This window comes from Phlebotomus argentipes, unplaced genomic scaffold (genome assembly GCF_947086385.1).
Source record: "Phlebotomus argentipes unplaced genomic scaffold, Phlebotomus argentipes genome assembly contig_2, whole genome shotgun sequence".
Taxonomy (NCBI): domain Eukaryota; kingdom Metazoa; phylum Arthropoda; class Insecta; order Diptera; family Psychodidae; genus Phlebotomus; species Phlebotomus argentipes.
Window position 1 is genome coordinate 5,764,774 of NW_026776162.1, and position 13,761 is coordinate 5,778,534.

Sequence of the window (13,761 nt, forward strand, 5' to 3'; positions counted from 1 at the left end):
AAAATTGAAATTTTATATGATTTCTGGTTGAACTTATCCCACTAAAAGCATCACTGCGCGCCGTCCAGGTAAGTGAATTGATGTTCCAAGGGTGTGTCTCCTCCGCATCCTTCTTGTGCATCTTTTTTTTGAGACAGTGAATTGTGTACAAAGTACATAAAATCTCCAAATCTGTCATTTATATAGCAATTCATTCTTCGTTGGCCACTCCAAGTGCCTCGCCTTGTTTTTTCATTCATGTTTATAACCATCTCATCTCATAACTTTTTCACCTCTGGTATAGGCATTTTTTTCTCCCCAGTTGGCTTTATCAATTTAAACCTTTTTACTTTAACTCTCCAATGTTTAGCTGTCGCCAAGAGATCGTAAATCATGCGAAGAATGATCCTGGAATATTGATTTTAATACACAACCTCGCGGCACTTCTCTCGCCAGCCTCTCGAGTGACCAACTTGAGTGATCTAATGCTGAAGAGTGTCGTGATATAAATTTAATTAGCATTTTTCCCCTAAATTCCAACGGAATTCATCACATTTCATTCTCACTTCACGAGTGACTCTCAATGTGGATAAAAGTAAAGAGCTTTCCAGCGAGATCAACGACAAGATCAACGCAGAGACATTCTCTTCTCGTGGATGATGCTGCTTATTTCCGGTCGTTTATTATTTTCGAATTCAGACGCGTGCTCAATGGGAAGAGGTATCGCGAGAGGAACACCTTAACCCACCTAGCGTGCTCTTCCTCTGTCCCTCTCCATCCCACATCCACGGCCAGAGTCTTCAGTGGTGTCGTCGTCAAATGGCAGAAAGTGTTCACTGCTGAGCAGAAAGTCAACTCTCAGAACTTTATATGGCGTAAAAATAGATAAAAATAGCAATGTCTTTAAGGTAAACTATCTCTTAATTTGTCTTAAAAGTAAATTTGCAAATTACTTTCATCTCTACTCTTCACTCTCAATGATCTCAACGGTGTCTTAACGCCGTGCCTGCACTCGAACACCTTCGCTTAATGCGAATTTGACGGTGTGCAGAACTATTCACATATTATCTCTCGGCAATTTTTTTCTGTATACATATATTTGACTCTCAGATTTTTTTCTTTCTTCTTTTTATTAATTTCACTACATGGTATTGTCGTTTTATTGGAGTCATATATATGTTAAATTTATACACACCAAGTGGAATATGTGAAAAAAATGAACATTATTTTTATTTTACGATACTCCTCAATGTCTTTTTTCACCACTCATCTTGGGCTTTTTATGTTCAGTGTACTTTATTATTGGTCCGGTGGACACTTAAGCACGAACATGCAGCTCTCCGAGAAGCTGCGATGGAAGTACCTTCAGCGAATTTGCATTTCATTTGATGTGACGTTATGATAAAATGCAAATAAATTAGAGATATATATTCAATTTTGCGCTGCCGTTGCATTTGTATTATTGACTGAGTGTTCAATAAAGCATATTTCGCCCAGGCACACGTGTATAATCCAAATTCACAGACACCTGAGCTGTGCTGTCACAATTCTGTTGCGGAAAGCTCAGTGGACGAACAGAAATATCCATGGCGATCAATGACTTCTAATAATTTTGTTGAGTTAATTAGTCCACTATTTTCTCTCCACATCACGCCATCCACGAATAATTAAATGAGTGATCTTCGGTGATTTTCATACAACAATATCATGTTATGGTTGACGAGAAGAGGCGATCGTCTTCGCTATTAGAGAGCTTCTCCTCATGCGGAGTTCTCCTCATTACTATTCATTGATTAAATTTAAATGAATCCCGGTGCCCGCCACGTGTGTGTGTGTGTGTGTGTGTGTGTTGAACTGCTCAACGGTGGTGCTCAATGAAATTCCAAATTTAATCCTTCGTGTTGGATTTGCCCCTCGCAGCATTGGGGGATCTCATGAGTGCAGACACCACCGGAGAACCGGATAAGTGAATTTCATTAATGAACTTGTATACAAGGCGTTTTTGTCCAACCTGTGCTTATTTTAATTTTGAGACAGTCCCAGAGATAGAAGACATCGCTTTCGTGTCGATCGGCCACGGCGAGAGCGCGCACTGCGACTGAGGAGATCCAGCCATTAAGCGCGTCAATCTGCAATGAAGGAAATTCGTGTTAATGAGAACTGATTGCCGTGGATTTGTGCCTTCAATCTCGGATGACTTTATTTGCCGTTTCTGGCTACTTCGCGCGAAGCACGAAGAAGTGAATGGGCGCAATTTAGAGAGAGAGCGACTTTAGCCTGACGACAACAGTCCGCGGTGGTCGCTGGCTTGCGATTCTCGAGCAGATCACATGAAATTCCTGTGTGCCTTATGCACTCCGCCAGCGAGCGACAAGAGTCTCACTCGACGAGGACATAAATCGCACTCGACCACTCTCCTTCACGGTGTCCCCATCCCGCCCAATTCGCCGCAGATGAGAGGCATGACGGTTTTACATTTGAAACATTGTTGGCCATGCTCACCACACCGAACAGCCCCTTCGCGCATGGAAATTATGCTAATTCATTTATTTATATCACCACAAGAGTTCCATCTTCCAGTCACTGGCCACTATTGGTTGCGCCACAAGAGGATGCAGAGAAATCACACCTCAATGCATTTGCACACGCCAAAGGACTCTCTCAGTGATAATTTAGATACAAAGCAATTTTAAAGTTTTACTGTTCTTTTATCTCCTCGTTCGGCTATTCAGGTTATTTTATAATAAAACCCAATTAACATGAATAAAATATGTTATCTGTGACTGTGGCGGGGAAATATTTTAGCTATTCAACCAATAAAGTACTTAACTTCAATGGAATCTCACTCTCTGCAAGCTTGAGAGTAAATTGTGAGATGTGAACAATGAATTTGTAATGTGTTATCCATTGAGTGTATCAATTAGAGGCAAAAAGGGAAGATAAAAGTTACATTTGTAAATTCCATCGGGGATTTTTTTTCTGCAATGATCATCAAAACAGAACTTGTGCAAATGGATTGTCTTCTTCTCAAGTCTTTGTCTCGTAAAACTGCGGATTATGCTTAAGATAATTAACCTAACAGCCTCTGCGCGATATTTACTGCAAAACAGTCTCGCCAGGCTTGTTAAATAAAATCAATTGCAAGGTGAAATGCAATCGACACGTTTCACTGCATCTCTAAAATGAGAAGTCATTTTAATTGCAAATCTAATATCTATAATAAAAATACATATAATATCTCAATTTAGAAGAAAATTATCGTGCGTAATCAGATAGTGTGCAATAAATTACAGTTTATGACTGCAATAAAAAAAATCTTATAAATATCGATTACGCAGTGTGTGAATTAGGAGCATTCTTTCCACACATGAGGCCAAAAGGTATCATTAAGCGGGGATCTAAAGATAAAGTCGTAGAATCTGTTCCGTTGAGCCCAAAAAATGCGATGTTGTGAGCTATAAATTGTGACAAAAATTGAGTGTAAAGTGGTTCAGTGATAGGAGGATTGAGAGAGAAAAGAGCGGCTAATATCCACTGTGCCATTGTGTATTTTATTGAATTAATCCATCGGCGTTTGATTCTGTGAAAAATTCCACACTGCGCTAAGCGCTCTCGAAATCTTCAGCGCATTTCTGATCGCGCTGCTCCCTTTGCTATATAGCCACACACAATACGCCGTGGCACTGTGTATATATCAAAGTTGTCGCGCACTGACTAATGAAAGCGCTTGTTAAAATATTTGTCAATTTGATTCCTATCTCCGCTCCAATGTATTTATTTCGGTCGTTTTTGCTTAGAGTTGATGTCCTCTCAGCGGTGATATTCTACGATTTTCTCTTGTTCCTTCTCCCTCAACATTTATTTATTTTCATTTGAATTATGTTTTGAAAATCTACTCTAAACTAATCCAAATTCCCTCCCGATCTTGTGAGTATATAAGCTCACATGTGGTGTTTTGGTGTCTTTTTCACCTTCTTCAGAGACTCTTTTTTTCCTTCACTCTCTGGGGCTCTCGAGAGAAGGTGGAATGCTCATTTGAATAAATTTCGTTATACATTTTGTAACACATCACACAAGCCAAGAGAGCCACAAATTTAAGCATACGGCGCAAGAGAGGGAAAAGTCTTGAATTAGTGTGTGAGGTAGAAATGTGAAATAAATTACCGAAATACGACGGCGACGATCACAAAACATATCAATACATAAACGAGGATCATCAATTCTTGTTATTGAATTGGAAAATCGATAAATCGCCCAGTGCCATCAATTCTTCTCTGCGCCATCGATGTCTTTTTGCATAAAAACACAAGGGGAAAACAAATATTTGTGGCTCTCCACTGCCAAAACACCGTGATTTTCTTTATTAATTCTACGCGATTCCACTGTGCACTTGCACCAAAAGCGGATCGCTGTGGCTCGATCATGATCATGTTCGACTCTTTTTACATTGTTTCACAAAATATTCTGGGCATAAATTTTAATGAGTAACAGTATTAATTGTCGTGTTATCGGCGGGGTGATAAATTTTCAGTTTATAACGTTCATTTTTTGGATTCTGGATCATATAAGATTGGTGATCACACCATTTATTCTCGCGCTGCCTCGCGCTGGATGCCAACAGAGAGGCGAATGGCTAGAGATTCATCCCAGAGTGCGCGAGTGAAAGAAGAGGGAATTCCAGGTGTGATTGAAGACTTCCTCTGCAGAATATTATTATATTATACAGCAACAAAATAGAAGAGTGACACCTCCTGACACATTAAGGTGTGTCAATTTTTGTCACTGAAATCATTTATTTTCAATTAATTCACATCACTTGGAAGGGAAATACCATCGCGAAGAGGCTGAAATACGGCGTGAAGATCGTATCACAATCATTTTACACAGTGTCACTGCATTGGAAATTGAGGCGCATTATATACAGAGTGAGATGATGATCATGATCATCCAGTAGTTGAACTGCATTTCCAGACATTGCGATATAACATTTCGTCTACGAGGAATCATAATAATTATGAAGAAATGAGGCAGAAGAGACGACAAGTGCTTCCAAAGCAGCAGAAGAGAGTGGGAAAGAGAGGGGAAAAACACTAAATTTCCTATTTACATTCTTGTTTATCACATTGAAAACATTAATTTGCTCATAATAAGTGATCGTAGCGCTTAAGCATCGCGGCAATTAATTTTAGCAATCAGGAATTGATTCCTGACCGCGCTCACGTTCTCCCCTCCTTGCGAGAAGGTGGTGTGTGCGCTGTGTATAAAGTAGTATTATTATTAAATAACACAAACATGATGTAAAACGCAACTATCTGCTCATGAACCGGTGTTTAACAACTATTTTGCATATTTTAATATCTGCACTCTCCGCCATCTCTCTTCTGGCGTGTATTTCGCCCATGGTTGATTTTCAGTCCAATAGATAGGCTCAGCTATGTATGTTAGGTGCTCTTTCCACTCTGTGCACAGTCAAAAGAACTTAAACGAAACGATTTAATAATATTACGTTTAATACCCCAATAGCTAGCGGTGTGGCATCAAAATGTGCTCTGAAGGTTCTTCTGAAAGCTCGATACTCTTCTTTAATGTGGTCTCAAGGTGTTTTTCAAATTACCTTGCATACAAAATTGTAGGGAAAACCTTCATCCTTCAAGTAGGGATTATGAAAATGTCTCATCCTGTTGGTGTTTGAATTTTCTCTCGTTGAACTTCCAGAGAGTCCCTCATTTATTAGAGAGGCAGAGGTAAGAAGAGAGTCTCTTCAGTATTCATCACAAGCACCATGTGAGTCTCTTCGGACGAAGAAGACACTCAACAGATTCAGACCACAGCGCTAACCCGTAATTAAGCGGTTACGCGTATTAACAGGTTTTTGTCTCACTTTTTTCCACGCAATATTTGCTCAACTCACAAAAGAAACACCTTTTTTGCCTCCTTCGCACAATTCATTTCCCTCCAGTTGGCGGAATTTCATCAATTCTACGGGGGAAAATCGATCGATTCCAATCAGCTGGCTTCAGCTGAGGCACAGCAACCGAGGCGGCGATCCTCTGCGGCCGAGAGGCTGCGGCTGAGGTGAGTGTTATGATTTGTATGGAGACTCTTTAGCTGTCGGATTTATTTCCTTGTGCACAACGGTGTGAGAAGGGTATAAATAAACCGGAGGCAAAATATTTCCAGTCTTTTTTTCATCTTCTATTTTCACCTGTCACTCCGCATCGGCGGACTCTGGTGCAGTCCCTGGAACGATCTGCCACCGCTGATGATCTCAGCTGAGCACCCAGTGTAATCATTTAACACATGTGCAACACTTCTCCGCCGGCGTTTCACCTCCAATCGCAAAACGCCATTATAATTACACGTAGTAAAATTCTATTATATTTCCCCGGACAAGAAATTCCGCCAAAGTTGAATCTCAATCAGCGGCGGTCAAGATGAGATTAGAGAATGTCGCCGAAGAATTCTAATTTGCTAGAGAAACAATAACACGGAAATTCTAATTTAATATCTTCATCGAAGGCTTGATTGGTGGGGAAAAATGCACAGTAATTTGAGTAGACATGATTCGCCTGTGAGAAAGCATTTGTGCGTTTTAAAGCCCCGCGAAGGAATGAACATAAAGAACACTAGAGTGACTGATAAATTCGCCCATAAAGTCAAATTGAAACCTGAGAATTGGCAGAAATTCCATGCAAAATTACCCAGAAGTGGTGAAAAACTTAAAAGCTTTGCGTTTGAGTAAATTTTTGGAATCGAAACACGATCGTTTCATTTGCAATAAAATAAAGTGGAAGATATTACGGATGCTTAAGCAAATGATCTCGATGAAAGTCTGTGAAAACAATCCCCCAAATAAAGTGATGTAATTCCTTTTGGCATATAAGAAACATTCCTCTTACTGTTGGAACTCCCTCAAGCTCAATATTTCACTTTCGGATTTGAATAAATCGGGTTTTGCCTTATCTCTTGTCATGATATAATAAATTGCCAGAAAAGTGTGGACTTCGCGCGTGTTTCTTCCTATACAGTAGCCTTTGGTGATAGAGGAGAATGTATAAAAAAAGAAGTTTAAAAGGTTGAAAGAACTTGTACCAACTGTGAAAGACAATATGTATCTATCTAATCTTGAAAAATATTTGATTAGGAGATAATTCGTGAAGACAAAGATAATTTGTTGGGCATTTTATGAGAGACACATAATTTATTCTAATGAGTGAATTTGGTGCAATAAATTTTCGGTTTGAGAAGCAAATTCTTGGTAAAAGCCAAAGATTCATACAATTCGTCTATAATATCTTTATTTAAATCAATAAAATTTACATTTCAGCCTTTGCCTCTATACATTTAATAGTACTATTTCCTTTGACAGAGGAATCTTTAGTGTCACCTAAATCTTCTCCAAATTGGAAGGTATTTTGTTTTGTCTGCTCATTTTCATGCTGCAATAATTTACGGATTTCGCATACATTAATACACTTTTGCATATGTGTCGCCCATCAACTGCTGCCACACTTCTGTGAGTCTCTCTAATGCCTTGCTCACCAATCCGTGTAATTAAAAGAGCAGCTTGTCAAGAAATCGTCCAATTTGCACAATTTCCTCACCTATATTTTCACCTCGAGTCAATGCAGAAGACGGATTATCTGAATGATTTGTCCATTTCACCATTCAGTTGGGATTAAACTGACTTCTTGGCGCGCAGTTGACTCCACTTGAGGTGTCGGTAATTTCTGCAAAATTTGATATGCCAGAGTGAGACGGCGAATTTTATGAATAATTTCACGAGATTTTATAGATTTAGCTATATTTTAATGCGTTACACTCTCAAAAGTATGTACATAACGCGACGAAAATGACATGGTGTCACTATAAATAGACATTCAGTAATTTTACAGAAAGCACTTGACCATATTATAATAGTGCTTTGGGTACCGCGAGAGGCGCGCGCACGTTGTAGGCAAAAAAAAACAACGGCAAGAAGGTAAATTGTAAATTTGTCGACAAATTCATCAGTTTTAGCGCTATAATTAAAGTCAAGATTCTGCTGTTTCACACTTGGTGACGAGTAATTTATTTTATGAATATAAAATAAAATAAAATTTGCATGTGCAATAAATGGTATTTTATTCATTTTTCAGCCTAGGCAGGAGAGACACTTAAACTTTTAACTATCGATTTAATTTTTCGCCCAAGGAGAAAGTATTAATCAAGTTATGCAACTGCGTTGATCTTTGGCACAAATTGTTAGACTCTGCAGGAGCAGTTCTGCATTTGATGATCAAGCAGGAGCAATAAACTCAGCGCTGTGGAGCATTTTACTATTTTCCGGGAATTTGAGACGCTCCGCGCCATTCAATTTCTCATTCCCAAGTGTGGAGAATATGGGAGACGAGCCATCTGTTCCGAGGTCATTTTGCTACACACGCTGAATGAGGAGTGGACAGATCTGAAAAGTCGATAGACAACTTTCTACGTCACTCACGAGAGCGTCCCCAGAGTCGATCTTTGGAATGCTAATCACTTATATTCCTCCAGCAACACACTATGCCAAAGTGTGAGCCATATTTTGAGCATTGTTTCGCGCGCCATCGGAAAAGGATTCATTGTCTCTCATTGAGGTCTCCGCGTGAATGAGTGAGTGTGAGTCAGAGTGGCGCGGAAAACATGAAACGCCGCACGTGACTTTTCACCTATCGTGTGATTTGATCAACTAGCTTCTGAAAACTTTTATTCACTCCCTCTTGAGATGCTATCGAGGCTCATTGAAGTGACAAAACCACGAAGAAAGCTCTTGACAGTGCAGAAGAGCTCACTGTTCTCGAGATTCTTCAGTCACTCCAGCATGAGTCGTAACATGACTTCCCACTAAATCACGCTTAAGATTCTTCACTTACAACATCTGTGACTCTGTGCGCCAATATCAAGTTCAAACGATGGTAAAAAAGACGACAAAAGACGGTATTCATTTGTAATTATAATTCTCTTCTAAAGTGTCATGTGCGAGAGTGTGAAGTGTAATGGATTTGCTGGTGAAGAAACCATATCAAGATGCTCTCGCAATTAATTTGTATGCACCATGAAAGTGCATCATCCGCGGCAAAGTGTTAAAATTATATGTGGGAATTGAGCCTTTTTTCCACCACCTCTCGCGCCGCCACAATTCTCACAATTTGTCAATTAATTTTCACTTTCTTCACCTGGCAATGCTCCGCAGCTAAGTAGGCGCGCTAAGAGTGGCGGCGATGATGTGCAAAAAATGTAATAGGTTCGCCAGCATCTCGTGGACTTAACAGATTATAAAAGTTCAAACAGCGCGGGGTGGCGAAGACAGGGGGAAAAAAGTGATGATAAAGAAGGCAACAAGTGTGGTAAATAAATTTCACGATAAAACGATAAAAGTGGGTGTGTCTCGATTCACAAGGAGTAAATTAATTGGAACGGTAGCTATTCGTGTTTATTCACCACCATCAGTCTCTCCTCTCGCTCGCGATGATGGTCTCTTCGCCACTCTCGCGCGATGGTGTTTTTACGACGCCAAAGCATGGAGGGTTAATTGAAAAGGAGCTCCGTTGAAAAATCACGAAAAGTGTATAAATGGACCGTGAAGGGTGTGTGAATTTAGACGCTGTAAAGCCCCCGAAGAGGTTATTTAATTGTTAAACCGTGGTGATTTTTAAAGGTTAATGCGCCTTTTATTATCTCTATACACAACACCAGAAAATCCACTCAGGCATAAATACAACAAACAATATCAACGCACCCACGCATCATCGTGCCCAATATTCACTCCCCGGTGAAAGAGATTCACCAGTAGCTTCCTCGTTGTCTCGCGGTGGCACTGGAGGAATGGACTTCTGTTGAATGCCCATTATTTGTCTTCCTCAGCCGCAGATGGAGAGAGGAAATTTGTGAAACTCCGCGAGAATCTGTGGACTTTTCGGGGTACACAGACTCTCCCTCGCTCATTCATCTTGTCCGTGGATTCTTCTCCTATTCACATGTGGTGTGTGTGTGACCCCAAAGAGAGCATCGGAACCAGACGAGAAATAAGACAAAAACACACTCACGAGGAGTTTATCTCTTTCCTGCTCTTCCACAGACCTCCAGAATCAACAATTCTCGCTCTCTGCCCAGAGTCTGTCATTTGCAGGCAAACCCAGCTTATTGCAATCTTTGTGGCGAAAAGTAGTGATTTTCAATTCAAATAATTGATTAGAAATTTTTATTAAAGTCGACCTCTTAAAGTGTCTGTAAAAGCGAAATTAAATTAACAAAGAAGTAAATCAAATAGTCTCAAAGTCGACTTTGGCGCGCTTTATTCTTGAGACATCGCAAGAGTAGAAAAGTAATTAAATGGTCTTCATCCTCATCAGTGCCTCAGCTTTCGTTTGCTCAATCCTCAATCTTTCCTCAAACAAACATGCTCGCAAACGGCTCCCATTTCTCAGTGTGAGCATTTGGCCTGTGTTTCACTTCCATCATCTTCATTTTGCTCCTCGTTCCGGTGGAGATCGAGCGACGCGATAAGCTTCGCCAGCACACGGCTCCGCGTCTCAACGTGTGCTGCGTTCCAGTGCTGAGAAATGAGGGAGACAATTTTCAGACATCGCCGGTGATTTTTCTCATCCAGGTCGCCCCTCTGCAGCGGAGCACCTCGAGTGATTGGGAGACGATTCTCGAGTGAGATAACACAGATTTTTAATGATGAACCTCCACGTGGAAAAAAAGCCCTGCTCCGCAGTCATGCATAAGAATTGCCATCGCACTGATGAAGACGACATGTGACCAGGTGACCAGATAACACTAGACAACTTGTCCCAGTCGTTCCTTTTTTTCTCTTCCACCCCATCAGAATTCTGTGTAATACCTGGCGAGGAGTGGCGCAGAAAAAACGCCACTCGGTGACATTTGACCTTTCAAATTGATGTACATAATCTATATAATGTTGGAACATTGGAGTGTGCCCAGGAAATGAATTGCTCTCTCTGGATCCAATATAACGTGCTATATTGAGATTAAAAATTCTCAGAAAAGAAATTAAGAGACATTTTGGTGACCTTTGTGTGACATTTCCGCCAGAATTGAGTCGTCTTTCATCTTCCAGCATCCAGGAAATGTCCCAATGAATAAATTATGCGAGAAAATGTTATTGGGGAAAATTCACGCCCACGCAGAGAAAACGCTTTAAACTCTCATTGACTGAAGTGTATCCTTCTGTTTAAGCTCTGGAGCGTGCACAATGAGACGTACTGGGGGTGAAATATTTCCCAGAGAAGCTTCAGCTTTGCACTGTGGAGAGCTTCGAAAGCTCTGACTTGACAAACGGCGCAACAATTAAATTGTTGGTAATTCAAATTGGCAATTATATATTAATTATATCATTGAAACTAATATTGATTTCACCCCAATTACACTGGCGGTGACAATTTCTTCCGCGTGAATGGACTTTTGAGGAAGTCCCGAAACCCACACACAGCAAATGTGGGGGAAAATATTCGATTTGGGGTCCACAGAAAGTGCCTCCATGCAGACATCAAAGAGATGAAATCAGGAGGAAGCGTTTCCTGTGCGGGTGGAAATTCTGCGAGATGCCGAAGTGTGTCTTTCATTCATGCCAACTCCGCGCTCCTTTATCAATGGCAAAGTCCACTCGTGTGGTGACAGAGTTCAGAATTACGTCACGATCCCAGTGACGCTCAGTGGCATCAACAAGTGCGCCTCACCTGTTCACTGCCTCTTCCGCAAATAGATTCCCACTCAGTTGGGGGTGGCGCTGCTTGGGGATTCAAGCTGAAATCCCGAGGAATTCGCTCCATATTTATAGTCGCACGAATCCTCAACACGTGTCCTCATCATCACCTGTTACGCCCTTTTTTTCCACGGATGACAAATGCCGCCCTTCCTCCCTCGCCGGGCTCTCTAAGGGCGGCCATGTCACATGGGTGGGGTGCAGAAGTCTCGAAATAGACAGAGAGAGAGAGCTTTGCTGTATTAACCCCGAAATAGCTGTTGAAGAAAAATCAGTCAATAGCAATTACAATGTCATCGATACAAATTGCGGCTCCATGAAAGTTATTGTGGCGCTTTTTTTGTGCCACTCCAGCACTTCCGTGCACAGAAATAGAATCAAATTGAAAATCAATAGTTTTCAGTCGCACCGAAAAGCCCTTGGAAGCTCTTGGGGTGTCCTTGGGCCTTGGAGAGTCTCCTCCACCGGCCGGTGCTATCATGCGCAGTGGAGCAGCCCTCGGAAAAGCTCAAGGCATGACCTTCGCCAGCATGGAGCGCCGCGTCTCCCACCCTCCGAAAGCTCACCACTCTCTCTCTGTGCCACTTAATTAGGAAGAGCCTCGACTTCCAGGATCCGGACAAGAGCCTACACGCGCGCGTCTCCCGCGAAAATTGCGTCGCAGCCCAGCCGGGCTCGCGAGACCATCGCATTGCACGCAATTGAAGAGTGGTGGCATCACAGTGAGCTCTCCATGGCAACGCCAATGTCGAAATCTTGAACTTGCTCACGATGATCCGCCGTGTGTTTTTCGATAGGAACTTGCGCAACTTTCCACACTGACGTCAATCGAGAGAATTCAGCTGACGTCATCGTGAAATCACCGAGCAACACAAAGACGCATTTTTACTAACGCCACCCGCCGCCCCGCACGCGCCGCACCCCGGCAAAATCCTCCCCAGAGAGTGTGTGTTTGTGTGTGACGCGTAAATTTTGTGAATGAAACCACTTTCTGCCGCCATTCGGGATCACGTTTCCCGAGCTCATTTCCACTTCTCCACTGGGTATTCGCCTCGTTAGAATTTCCACTCGTGCTGCAGAATAACATGCGGAATTTGATCAAATCCCGTGATTATTCGCTATCTTTTCTGCGGAAAATTCACATCACACGCCTTTCGCCATACTCACGCTCACACACATACGCTCCATTTTCAAAGGACTTTCCCATCTGCTTAGGAAATGAAGAACGCAGCAGAAATACCTCCAAGACCGCAGGGACTTAAATATCAATGGAAACAATTCATTATAGCGCCTCTGAATACAAATTCTATCTGCCATTCTGAAATTATTTAGGGCTTGGCAGGATTCTTTGACTCAAATCCATTCACTGTACGCTTTTCCACCCCTAATTTATGTATATTTACGAACAATAAAATAATACTGCGAAAGCATACATTCGTGGAATTTAAATTAACTGAATTATACCGTAAATCATGGTCATATTACACGATTATTTGAACTTATTGTTATAGTTTTAGGTGAACAAGTCCTCTCATGCCAACCTACACGCGAATAACAGATTTCTGCAGAAGATATATATATTATTTTACATGAAAACTTTAATAAGACTGCATAATTTTGCGAAATAATTAAATATCTTTTGTGTGCTATTTTTGGAAAAAAGGGAATTAAAAACTTGTTCTCATTATGACAATGAAAAACTTCTGCCATAAACGAAAATCTGGAAAATCCTCGCTGTGAAAATGATTCATATCTCCATCGTCATATTGCTTTAGGAGAGAGAGACAGAATTTACGGTTTTCTGTCTGATGAGAAAATCATTTAATTGTGTGTTTTTTTTTCTGTTCGCCAACTCAATTTGCCAGTGTGAAGCTCAAAGTTGATCTGCGTGGAGCTTAAGTGTCCCAAAATAGTCCTTCCTGCTCTTCGCCATGGAGTCAACCACCCACTTAAGAGGTAAATGCAATACGAATTATGCGCCCGAAATAGATTCAGCAGCCCAAAGTGGACATTAATTGGACTTGCAGTCCATC